Consider the following 13,566-nt stretch of genomic DNA (forward strand, 5'->3'; position numbering starts at 1 on the left):
TGACCTGAGCCAAAAGCAGAGGCTTTAACCCACTGAGCCACCGAGGTGCCCCAGGACCCTAATTCTTGATAGTAAACAGCAAACTGAGAGAAATTAGTTATTATTAGTTAATCGTAACAATATTGAAAAATTATTATATAGCACTTACTATATATATGCTAGGCACTGTTCTAAGCACTTTACATCATTCACTTAATGTTTTCTCACAATATGACAAGTATTTTACAGCTTAGGAAACAGGCGTAGAGAAATGAAATAATTAGTAAGTGGCAGTGCAGGACTCTACAAAGGCAGCCCAGCTCCAGGGTCCACACTTTGACCCTCCACACCCCCCTATCTCTCTCGGATAATGGCATCACAAAGCACAGTCATTCTCTAGATGGCCTCAGAGGTAGCTTTATTTTTAGGTCTCTGACTCTTCCTACTTCTTTCTCTCTGATCCTCCCAGACCTTCTGGCTTGGCTCATTTTCTAATCTCTGGCAGATTCAGCCCAAGATTTCTTCTGAACAGCCCCGCAACAGCCCAAAGAGATGAGGCAGTGGAAGCCTCCAGCCTCCTCCAGCCTCCTCCAGCCTCCTCCAGCCTCCTCCAGCCTCCTTCAGCCTCCTCCAGCCTTCTCCAGCCTCCTCCAACCTCCTCCAGCCTCCTCCAGCTCCAGATGGTCATTCCTCAGCCTCAACAGCCATGTGCCCCTGGGCAAACTTCTTGGTGTGGCCTGAGACAACGTCCTACAATCAACCCCGGCAAAGTAAAGGGATCGTCTTTCTCAAATCCAGAGAGAACTTGACCCAGCCAGAGGAGAAAAGAAACATTTACCCAAGAAAAACATTTGATGAAGTCAGATAGATTGAGATTAAGCTTTTGTAAAAGTTTAATGGCAGTAGGGGCGCCTGGGTGGCTCAGTGGGTTAAGCCGCTGCCTTCCGCTCAGGTCATGATCTCAGGGTCCTGGGATCAAGTCCCGCATCAGGCTCTCTGCTCAGCATCGAGCCTGCTTCCCTCTCTCTCTCTCTCCGCCTGCCTCTCTGTCTACTTGTGATCTCTCTCTGTCAAGTAAAAGTTTAATGGCAGAGATGGTACAACACAGTGGTCTGAAAATAGAGCTCAGGCTTGGTGAGCTGCTTAACCACTAACCCTCAAATTCCTCCTGCCTTATTCTTCCATTAGGAAGGCCAAAGCCACCAAGAGGAAAAAGAAGAGCGTGGTGAACCTCACAAATGTACTGAAAAAAGGAGTAAATCAACAGAAATGTGAAGACAAAAATCTTCTCTAAAAATATATTCTCTGCCTTGCTCATTTTTTTTTTCATCTTAGATACAAGAGAAAGGCGGGGGGAAAGTGAAAGAAAATACCAAGATCAAGGAAAACTCATCAGCCTGCAATGGTTTTTCATTTCCAATTCTGGGCCCATAATTATACTACACCCCTCCCCAAATTAATGGCTTTCAAATGCCGCTACTACCTAGGATGAGATACAAGGGAAATAATGATACATTCGTGAAGCTTAACTTTATTACATGTTCATTTTATTAAATTTATGCACATCAGAAGCACAGAAAATTAACCAGACACCAACATTCATTTAAAAAGAAAAGAACTAAATAATAATAATAATAATAAAAAGAAAAGACCTGGGGCACCGGAGTGGCTCAGCAGGTTAAGCTTCTGCCTTCGGCTCAGGTCATGGTCTCAGGGTCCTGGGATCGAGCCCTGCATCAGGTTCTCTGCTCAGCAGGAAGCTTGCTTCCCCACCCCACCCCCCCACCCCCGCCTACCTCTCTGCGTACTTGCAATCTCTCTCTCAAATAAATAAATAAAATCTTTTTTTAATTAATTAATTAAAATAAAAGATAAATAAAAAGAAAAGAACTACCCAAGAAAACCCCATCATCTTAAATCTTAGTTTTCATTTCTTCCTACCATCCTACAGAGCTGGTAAGGAAAACCATGTTTCCATCATCTGGGTTTATAAACCAGTTTCCATCAGCCATGGGAATGAGAAGTTACTCATACCACAGCCCTCTGCCTGCCATAACATGTAACATTTGTATGTACTGAAGGCAGCATCTTCTTATTTGGGTGTTACTTCTCATTTGAGCCAACCAGAAGTCAAGGTCGGTTGGGAAGAAGGGGGGAGGTGAGGAAAGGGCAACTGAAGCCGGGAGAAATCCCACGCCCACTCCTCACTGCAGTCTCCACAGGCTCCCCCACGCAGTGAAAAGCATGGAATGCCCCTGAAAGCTGGAAGACAAAACACCAAAGCAGACCAAGAAGGTCTACTCTGTGGGACTCTATCTCAACTGAAGATAGAGGTTTTTGTAATTTGAAACAAGATGAAAACAAAAAGACATTTACTAAATACCAGAGTGGACAGGACAGAGTTTCATTATGAGCTCAAGCAAACAACACAGTTTGTTGGAGTGTAGCTAGAAATAAAAACCCGCTTTAGGGATAGAAAATAGAAGGAAAAGTGGGATTTCATTTCTTCCTTAAATGGGCATTATCTGGCAAATGTTGAATATCCTCCTGGGCATAAAATTCCTTGTCTACCATTTTTATAAAAAGAAAAGCAGATCTTTAAACAATTTTTGCAGAAACTTCTTCTATTCTTCTATTTCTGAAATAATGCAAAAGACTGTTTTTTAAGATCTTTTTTTATGAAGTAGGCTCCACACCCAGCATGGAGCCCCGTGTGGAGCTTGAACATGGAACCCTGAGATCAGGACCTGAGCTGAGATCAGGACCTGAGCTGAGATCAAGACCTGATCTGAGATTAAGAGTCAGACACTTAACCAACTGAGCCACCCAGATGTCCCTGATTTTTAAGATTATAAATGAGATTTTTAATGATCATGCAAAGTTACAGAAAGCCCAAATTGGTCCAGGAGAATTAAAGAGAGTAAAACGTCCGAAGTTTAATTTGTGAGGTATATCAGAGGCCACAGGACCTTAAATGAGGTCTGGACTTCTAGTTTTTCTCCAAAAAGGTTATATACTAAGAGCTCTATCCCACTGAAGTCTAAGAGCCAAAGGTAATTTTCATCTATTTCTTTTTTTTTTAAGATTTTATTTATTTATTAGAGAGAGAGAGAGCAAGCACAAGCAGACAGAGTTGCAGGCAGAGGCAGAGAGTGAAGCAGGCTCCCTGCTGAGCAAGGAGCCCGATGTGGGACTCGATCCCAGGATGCTGGGATCATGACCTGAGCCAAAGGCAGCCGCTTAACCAACTGAGCCACTCAGGCGTCCCTATCTATTTCTTAGTAGAATATAAGTAGGCAATGCCCAACTCAAAAGGTACCCACCGAATGAGGGGGGCTAAATGAAAAAATAAAATTGCCTCGAGGAAGGCCTAATGTTGGACCCAACCATGCTATCTAAATAGCAAGAAAAAAATCCCATTAATATCAGCTTGGTTTATAATAGCCAGAAATTAGAAATAACCCTGATGTCCTTCAATAGGTGAAGAGTGAAACTGTGGGATATCCATATCACTGGATACTACTAAGCAATAAAAAGGAACAAATCGTACAACTTTGGTGAATTTCAGTGGAATTATGCTGAATACAAAAAGCCAATCCTCAAAGGTTACACACTGTATTGTTCCATCTATATGACATTCTTGAAATGGCAAAATTACAGAAATGGACAACAGATAAGTCATTGCCAGGGGTTAAGGATGCAGATAGGGGAGGTAAGCAGGAGATGGATATGGTTATAAAAGAAAAATGGGAGTGATCCCTGTGGGGATGGAACCGATATTTATCTTGGTAATAGAACTGGATACCTGCGATAAAAGTAAACAGAACAGAATACACAGGGGCATAGGTACACACATGATATGGGTGTCACTATCCTGGATGTGATTACTGCACTATAGCTGTGCATCATGTTATACCATTGAGGGATTTCTTATAACAGCATGGGAATCTACAATTATCTCAAAATTAAAAGTTTAATTAAAAAAAATACCTTCAAGCAATCTCTCCCCTGCGACCAGTGGCACCACTAATTTGAGACTGTGTGTATGGGGTTAACACATGAAACCTGTCCTAACCACCTACACAGATTTCTCCCACCTCTAAACTCCCAATGTACCAACTGTTTTTTTTGTTGTTTTTTTTTTAATCACCTAGTCTAACTCTTGTTCTTACATTAAGGGTAACTATTTCAGCACTCTTCTCACCATACATAAAAGCTCCTGAGATAGGGCCCATGTCCTAAGCCTTTTTTGATACCCTCTCAGTGCCTAGCACGATGCTGAGCCTAGAGACTGAATAGAAGTGTTTTTAATAAATGAATAAATGAATCAAAGAATGTATACATTTTCTACTCCCCATAGTCAAGCTGGACAAACCATAAATTCACAATGCTTCTGCTCCAATTTTCTGAACATTATGAGGTCAGGGACAGCTGTGTCCACTACCTTAGAGGCCTCACAAAATTAAAGGTCATCTGTAGCTGGGCGACAGTAGGAGCTAATACATACATAGCTTTTGTCAGAGCTGCACTGATTATTTGCTGTGTGATCTTGTGGCAGCTCATTTCTCTACACCTCAGTTTTCCCATTAGGAAAATGGAGGATAATACTTCTTTTTGCAAGGTGGCTATGTGACTGAGATATGTCGTACATAAACAGCCGAGCTCAATGTCAACCTATGCAGAAGCTCAAGAAATGTTTACATTCTTCCACAGATACTTCTATACACTCGTGTTCACCTCATACTTCAAAATGGTAGCCAATTCTGAGTAAGTTTATGTCTTTTTAAATAAGTAAGCAGTGTTCCCTTCACGTCACACCTTTCTCTGAAGATCAGACTTTGCTTCCATTTACAAGGGCAGAAGGCACGTGGACAAAGTAAATGGAGCTAAAGGCGGCACTAAATGGAAGAGGCCAGTTTGAGTGAAGCTAATCAGGGCAGTTATGCGTAGCTGTCAGTGTCGCACAAGCCCCTCTCCCTGTAAATCACTACAGACGGCTTGTCTTGGGCTGGTTCCCCTCCCCCACAGTTCCAGGCAGTGATCCTGCCCAAAGGCAGCTTAGACACTTGGGGAAGACACCCACAGCACCTACAGACCCAAGAATGGTAGGCTGGTGGTCCTGAAGGGAAGGAGGGACTACCTATCTTTATTTTCTCTGCTGGGGAAGTATTTGTTTTCAGGGTAAGTCTACCGCTTCCTTCTCAGGGCTGGGAGTGCCTTGGTCCAGTCTTACCCTGAGGGTAATAACTTTTCCCCTAAGTGTGCAGCTGTCTGAAAGCGTATTTGTTCTGGATGTGTCACTGAGTCAGAAGGAGTTCTCTGAGAAATACTTTACACATGGGTGTCTCCAAGCCCAGGCAGTAGAGATATTTGCTGATCCATGAGGCAGAGATGGACAAACACTGGATATGGTTCCAGGGTCCAGGTTTTAAAAGAATATACTAGCTCAACAGGTCAGTCAACAGCATTTTGAGCCTCGAGCAAATACATGGCCTCTGCTAAAAACTGAGAAAGAGTCATGTATGACTGTGACAGAAAAGGTCCCCTTCCTTTATGGAGCTTGTGTCTGAGTCTGCATATTCACACGCGTTTGCTTAACTTCTACCATAATGATCTCACATGACACAACAGCACATTTTGTGAAAGCAAAGGTCTTAAAAACTGAAAGTCATTTGAAGCACATTCTCTACATGAACTAGAATGTAAATCTATGTATATAAAGGTATGTCCATCTTAAACAATGGTTCAGAAGGATTATACATTTTAAAACTTTCTGATTTTTATTCTTTTCCTTATTTATACAATGAATGATAGCATAAACTTACTAAGTAATTACTATGTGCCAGGCACTGTATTAAGCCCTTCAAAGAATCAGCTTCTTTAACTTTTAAAACAATCAAAAGTGATGTTCTTAACACTTTTCCTGTTTTGTAGACAAGGAAACTTCAGCTTACAAACACCAAGGATATAAAACCAGAATCATCTGATTCAGAACCAGTACTCTTGACCTTTACAATAAGCTCCACCACTATGTGCTTGCTTGTTTTAGAGAAGGCCAAGGTTATTATTGCTATTACTGAACTAAGAAAGCATGCAGTATTGATCTTCCAAACATATTTAGGTTGCACCACACAAACTGTCGATATACAAACGTTCTGTCCCACAGAAAGGGCAATTTCACTTGGTTCAACCTAATATAACGTGAACACACAGAATGGCATGTGCCTAGCCCCAGCACAGACCCTAACTAGCTGTATGACTTTGGGCAAATCATTTAAGATTTGTAGTCTTCACTTGCTTGACCACATAAAATGAGGAGATTGAGCTGAGTGCATTTTTAGTCCCTTTCTGTTCTATAATTACAAAGGAAGAAGGGAGAGAAGCACCATAATCCATCTGTCCAACAATTATTTATTAAGTGACTACTGCCTGTCTAACACTGTGCTTTCTCTTTCTAAATTCATCTACATTGCAAGAACAGTCTCCCAGCAGGTTCCTCTGATCCCTGGGTTCCCACATGTTAGAGAGAAAGACAAGTTTGAAGACCCTTGCTAGTCTGCTATTTAGGGAAACTGAGGTGTGCCCTGTGGTGTTGGCAGCTCCTGCCCCATCACACTTCCACAGCAGAAGAGAAAACCAAAGGACCTAGAAATCACTTTAGGATAGAGAGATAAAGTATGATGTAGAAGAAGAAATGGGACATGTGAGCAAATGTGTATCTTCCAAGGCAAAGAACACTCAGTAAATATTCTGGCTCAAAGGAACTTCTGAAAAATATTCCACTCCTCAGCTCAGGTCATGATTCCAGGGTCCTGGGATCGAGCCCCACATTGGGCTCTCTGCTCAGCAGGGAGCATGCTTCCCTTCCTCTCTCTGTCTCTGCCTGCCTCTCTGCCTACTTGTGATCTCTGTCAAATAAATAAATAAAATCTTTAAAAAAAAAAATTCCACTCCTTTTGGAACTTGACTTGCACCTTTTCAGGAAGACATTTAAATTAAATTTAGGTTTAAAACAAAAGAGCAGACAAGGGGCACCTGGGTGGCTCGTGGGCTAAGCCTCTGCCTTTGGCCCAGGTCATGATGTTAGGGTCCTGGGATTGAGCCCGGCATTGCATCGCACTGGGCCCTCTGCTCAGCGGGGAGCCTGCTTCCCCCTCTCTCTCTGCCTGCCTCTCTGCCTACTTGTGATCTCTCTCTGTGTGTCAAATAAATAAATAAAATCTTAAAAAAATAAATAAATAAAGCAAATAAAAACTCCAGAAAGGAAGAGCCCTCAGCTTTGCTGGATGGAGCATTGAAGCACCATTGCTGGATGGAGCATTCCAACCTTTGCAATGACTGAGGACTGGGAGTGGAGGGTTTCAGAAACAGCCACTGCAGGCCTGGGGGCTGACTCCATACCTGACTGTGCTACCTACTAGCTTCGGCTTATCATTCAACTTGCCTCTCCCTCAGTTTCCTCATCTGCAGAGGAAAGACCAGGATAAATGATCTCCTCACATCTTTCCCAATCTAAAGGTTGACCAGCCCTTTATCAATGTTTTTACCATCTAATCTGCCATCTGCTCCCTTTGTACTGTCCACTGTGGACACAGCAAACAGCTGTTTTCCACCACGCCTACAATAGCTCTTCAAATACATACTTGAATACTCTTAGGAGTGCCCACTTCATTGTCCCACCTCTGGCCTAAATCAAAGTCCTGGATGAAGTAGGGTTAGCAAGATATTGAGAGTAACTCATGTGGGGTCACATGCCTAAACTTTTGAGCTCATAAGGAAGAGAATACATGCAGCAAATACTGTTTGCTTTCTCAGCTTCTTCAAACTGAGACCCAACACTCTCAACCTCATTCCCTGGGAGTTCTACCAACTGTTACAGGAATACAAAAGCTGCATGTAGAAGAGAAGGGGATTAATAACCCTGACATGCTGACCGTCTAGCTGAGATCAAAGGTACACACAGTATGTAACTGGTGAATTCTATAGGACAGATTATTATTATGTGCTAAATTTAGGTGTATACCCAGTAAGAGTCAAAGAAGGTCAGATGAACAAGGTCAGATGAGGGGTACAGTCTGCTCCAAGGAAAGCCTATTGTTCTGTAGAAGATTAAACTCTTTGAATCATCAAAGACTTAACTTGCCAGGGAAACCGTGACATCAACCCAGTCTCTAGTGGGGAGTAGTTTTCAAATTAGCTGTGACCCCAGGCTCTGCCAGTAGAGCTCCCCCAAATCCACTCTTCTGGCATAGTTCAGAGTCTGCTATCTCACAGAGCAGGGGAGGCAGCTGATGGCCAAATGGTCTTTGCCTTTCTGTCTTCTAGTCCAAGTCAGGGTTACTCATGTCTCTCGTAAACTGCAGCTTAATTTTCTAGTCCATTTAATGCAAACCATCTTTAAATGGGGCTCCTATGAAATGTGGCACTCTAAGTACATTTAAGTCTCCAAAAGGATTTTTTTTTCCTCTTCAAATACCTTTTAGAAACAGTAAATCAAAGAGACAAAATGATTTCACAAGAAAAGTAATCATAAAAGAGAACTGTTTGTTAATAAACTGTATCTCTCCACACGCAGATTCTTAGTTTCAGAGTTGTGTGTTTTCACCTTTCTTCTTCATTACAAAATATAAATACTTTGTAAGGAAGTCATTTGAGAATTGTTATTAATCGAAGTCGATGTTTTTGAGATGAGTCGTTTTCTTTTGAGACTGAATTAAAAACGTTCTCTAATAGACAGACATGGAGAAAAGTCTCAGTCTCCTCAAAGTTTGATAACATCCATGAAATGTAAACTGATATCTCTCATAACCAGTGTTTTATAAACTTGTCCTTAAAAATCAAGGGCATGTTCTCAACATTTTCTGTCATGGAAAGTGTTCCAACAGGCAAATAAATAGGCATTTCCATGGCTAAGGACTCACAGCTGTCAGATTATTTAGTTCTGCACAAATGAAAAATCCTATTATCAAAAAAAGGCTGGAAATCTTTTGATAAAAAGATTTATCAAAAATCTGTGGCTGGAAGTTGGCAAGTAATTGCATTTTCACATTGTTTTATTCAATACACTTCCTCAATACAAATATGAACCCTGCAAAATATTTAATTAAAAATAAGTATGTGGTCTAAAAAACACATCCAGCACAACTGGAAACATGTCAAATGAGAAGTTAATGCTTTGCCATCTTTAAGTGATGGTGCTTTACAACTCATTAGAGAAAAGAGCTCACAGTTTCTCAATCCCCATGCTCCAATGACTCAAAAGTACAGATTTAAATTCTGAAGGACAATAGAACAAGCAGTAAACCTTCTGCTTCCTCAAGGTCACAGAGTGGACTTCCATAGCTCCAAACTCAGAAGAATCCAAATTCCCAAACAGGCATCATGGATCTCCATGAACTGGTTCCCCAATGAGGGAACTTAAGTTTATAAAGTCTAACCTATTTATGTGGGCTTGAGTTCTACTATTTCATAATTTTAGGAAAAGAAAAAAAAACATACTATTAGTGGGGAGGACAAGACACAGTCATGAATTCTCATTTCTTTCTACAAAAATTTAAATAATTATTTGAGGTTCACATAGAGGCAAAAGAAAAAAGCAGAATTTCCAGAAATTGCTCCAGGAACTCATGAAAAGTAGAGTCCTTCACCTGCACTTTCCTTTTAATAAATAAAATCAAGAAATACCAAGAAATAGATGACCTTTAAAAATGCCTAGATTCCCTCTAATGATATTTGACATGAGTACCAAGACCATTCAGTGGGGAAAGGACAGACTTTTCAACAAAGGTCTTGAGAAAACAGGATATCCACATGCAAAAGAATGAAGTTGGGCCCTTACCTAACACCATATACAAAAATTAACTCAAAATGAACCAGAGGCCTAAATATAAGACCTAAAACTAAAAAACTCTTAGAAGAAAACACAGGGGAAAAGCTTCATAATACTGGATTTGGCAATGATCTCTTGGCTATGACACCAAAGGACAAGCAACAAAAGAAAAAAAAAAAACAGACAAATTGGATTTCATGAAAGTAAAACATTTTGTGTACCAAAAGACACTACCAACAAAGTAAAAAGGCAACCCACAGAATGGGAGAAAATACTGAAAATCCTGTATCTGATAGGGGATTAATATCTAGGATATACAGATAACTCCTAAAATTCAACAACAACAACAAATCCTGATTCAAAGTGAGCAAAGTACTTGAAGGGACATTTCTCTAAAAGAGACCTACAAATGGCCAATAAGCACATAAAAAGATACTCAACATTACTAATCACTTGAGAAATCAAGTGAGATATCACCTCACATCCATTTGCTTTTTTTTAAATTTTTTTATTATGTTCAGTTAGCCACTGTATAATAGTACACCTTTAGTTTTTGATATAGTGTTCAATGATTCATTAATTGCATATAACACCCAGTGATCATCACAACACGTGCCCTCCTTAATACCCATCATCTTGTTACCCCATTCCCCCACCCCCTCTCCCATTTGAAACCTTCAGTTTGTTTCCCAGGATCATAGCAGCGAAGTCCACAATAGCCAAACTGTGGAAGGAGCCAAGATGCCCTTCAACAGACAAATGGATAAAGAAGATGTGGTCCATGTGCATAATGGAATATTATTCAGCCATCAGAAAGGGTGAATACCCACCTCACATCCATCTGAATGGCTACTATTAAACAAACAAACAAAAAAAAAAACAGAAAATAACAAAGTGTTGGCAAGAATATGGAGAAACTGAAACCCTTGTTTCAGTTTCAGCACTGTTTCAGCACTTTGGTGGGTCTAAAATGGTAGAGCTACTGTGATACACAGAAAGGCGGATTCTCAAAAAAATTAAAAACTGAATTACCATATGACCCAGTAGTCTCATTTTCAGGTACATACCCAAAAGAATTGAAGGCAGGGTCTCAAAGACATATGTGTACACTCCTGTTCATAATATTATTCGCAAGAGCTAACACATGAAAGCAACTCAAGTGTCCACTGATGGATGAATGGATAAGCAAAATGTGGTATATACATACAACTGAATATTAGTGAGCCTTAAAAAGGAAGGAAATTTTGGTATATGCTACAAAAAGATGAATTTGAAGACATTGTACTAAGTGAAATAAGCCAGTCACAAAAGCAGAAATACTGTATGATTCCACTTCTATGAGGTACTTCATCAAATCATAGAAGGAGAAAGTAGAAAGGTGGTTGCCAGGGGTTGGGGGTAGGAAGGGAACAGGGAATTATTATTTAGTGGCTCTAGAATTTCAGTGCAAGTGTAACTGAACCAATGTGAGTTCACTCCTTGGTGAGTCACAGAAACTACACAAGGTGAGTTGTCACACAAAGGAAAAAACTTTGTTTGCAGCAAATGAGAAGATCACGTGGAATAGCTTCCAAAGCTGTGACTCAGAGAGAGAGAGAATAGGTAACTTTGGTTTAGGGTTAGGATGAATATTCAGATAGGGAAGCTCTGTCACCATATGTAGAGGTGGGCATATGGGTGTACCTGTCCCTTAAGGAAACATGCCTATACATATATTTCATATTACGTAAATGAGATAAGGGCTCCTCTTTGGGCAGAGAGTTTAGTATTACAATGAGGTGAAGGCACTGCTGGTTATTCCAGGGGTCACTCCACCAGAGTCAGGGGTTTAGCTCCAAAGGTCTGGGTAGTCTGGGCTAGCAGGTGTCATGGAGGCAGTCGGCATCACCTGAAGGTGCTTTCAGGTTTCATTTGCCTGAGGTAAGAGGAAAGCTGGAAAGAAGAGTTTTAGGATAAACCTTAAGACAAAGGTTAGTGAGTATAAGCAGGTGGGCATTAAGGTCAGGTCTTGGGGTCTAACCCGTGACAGAAAGTTAAGGAAATGGATGGTGACGATGGCTACACAACACTGTGAATGTGATGCCACTATACAGGCAGTAACGTTACAACAGGAAATTTTATGTGTATTTTACCAAATTTTAAGAAAAATGGGGAAAATGCCTACATTCCTATTTCCTTATAATACCACTAGGGAGAGGTCAAGTGGCTGTCAGGTATCCATATTCATGTTCCACCCACTCTGTGACCTTGGGCAAGTGACTTAGACTCTCTTCGAGTCAGCTTCCTTATTGGCAAAGTATCTACTTGAACTTGTGAGGTGAGGATGAGATGAGTTTGCTTGTATAAAGTACTTAGCCTAGCGGAGTAAACACTACATATTCACTGTTATTACTATCGCCACCACTAAATCTATTCTCCATAATCTAAATAAAATTGTGTCCTATCAAGAACAAATCATTTGCATTTCATTCTCTGAAAGATGGTGGATGGCACCGCCCCAGATTCAACATCTGATTGAACAGTAACTGAATATTCTCTTCCTCAGCCAGAGCACACTCATGGGAACTGTCCTTTGGACAGCAAGAGAAGGAAGCTACTTAGGTCCAATCACATTCACTCAGCAAACATTAACCGTGTACCTTTTCTGCACCAAGCATCGTACAAGATGCTGATTTTATTTGCTCATGGTCAGCACCTGGCAAGGCCATCTCTGGAACCCAAGCCCTCGTTTCCTTACTGAATTGCACCAATCATCAAAAAGAGATGTTGTATAAAAGCATTTCCCAGAGTGAAATTAACAAGAACACAAGAGGCCACCCCTACCTGTCTGTTTTTATTTTCCTTCCTGTAGTTCTATTAATAATAATTTAAAGAAAAACCAACTCTCCATTTACTTTCAACTCTAATAAAGCCAAATGTTCTCAGGTAAGTTTTTGCCCAAAACCTGTCATGGAGGCAGACTTGGCAAAACGACGGAGCAGACCCTCCCCGGCCTTCCCTGGCAGGCACATGAACAGAGGCAAGAAGGCTGTGCCCAGAGACCCCAGGACTGGGTAGAAAGGGCACACACCTGTACGGTGCATGCGCAAAAGCTACCCTCCTCTCAAACTACCCGCTGGGCACTAGCAGTGAATGCTTCTCAAAGTTTAACCCTGACAGAGGCCCAGGTAAGATTTAGCCACTTGTAAAATGATGATGATGAAATGATACGATGATTAATTATCATTTTATGAAGTCACACCATGTGGTCAGGCAGCACAGAGATGAAAAAACAAAAACAAAAACAAAAAAGCACTCCTTTGGGAGTCAGACCTGGGGTTGAGCTCCAGGGCTATTTCATAGCTGTGTGACTCTGGGAAAATAGTAACTTCCCTAAGTTTCCTTTCCTTATCTATAGTATATGGGTCAAAATTCCTGCCTTTGAGGGTCTTTGTGGGGATGAAAGGGATTTACACCACACACCTAGCTGGTGTCTGACACACTAGAAACCCAACATGATAGACACTCTGCCCACACTTTATTTTCAGGCAGGAAAAATGTCCCAAGGAACTCGACTCTTGATTTACAGGCAAATATTGCTCCAAATTTTTTTTAATATTTTATTTATTTGACAGAGAGAAATCACAACTAGGCAGAGAGGCAGGCAGAGAGAGAGGAGGAAGCTGGCTCCCCGCAGAGCAGAAAGCCCCATGTGGGGCTTGATCCCAGGACCCTGGGATCATGACCTGAGCCGAAGGCAGAGGCTTTAACCCACTGAG

The 13,566-nt window shown here is 41.1% G+C and overlaps 1 protein-coding gene across 17 annotated transcripts in view; it reads right to left on the reverse strand.

Annotated features, from left to right (window-relative positions):
* SYTL2 (synaptotagmin like 2) overlaps positions 1–13,566 on the reverse strand; it is a 133,920-nt gene that overhangs the window by 104,739 nt on the left and 15,615 nt on the right. The gene's annotated exons all lie outside the window — the stretch shown is intronic.

Source organism: Meles meles, chromosome 8 (assembly GCF_922984935.1).
Source record: "Meles meles chromosome 8, mMelMel3.1 paternal haplotype, whole genome shotgun sequence".
Classification (NCBI taxonomy): Eukaryota; Metazoa; Chordata; class Mammalia; order Carnivora; family Mustelidae; genus Meles; species Meles meles.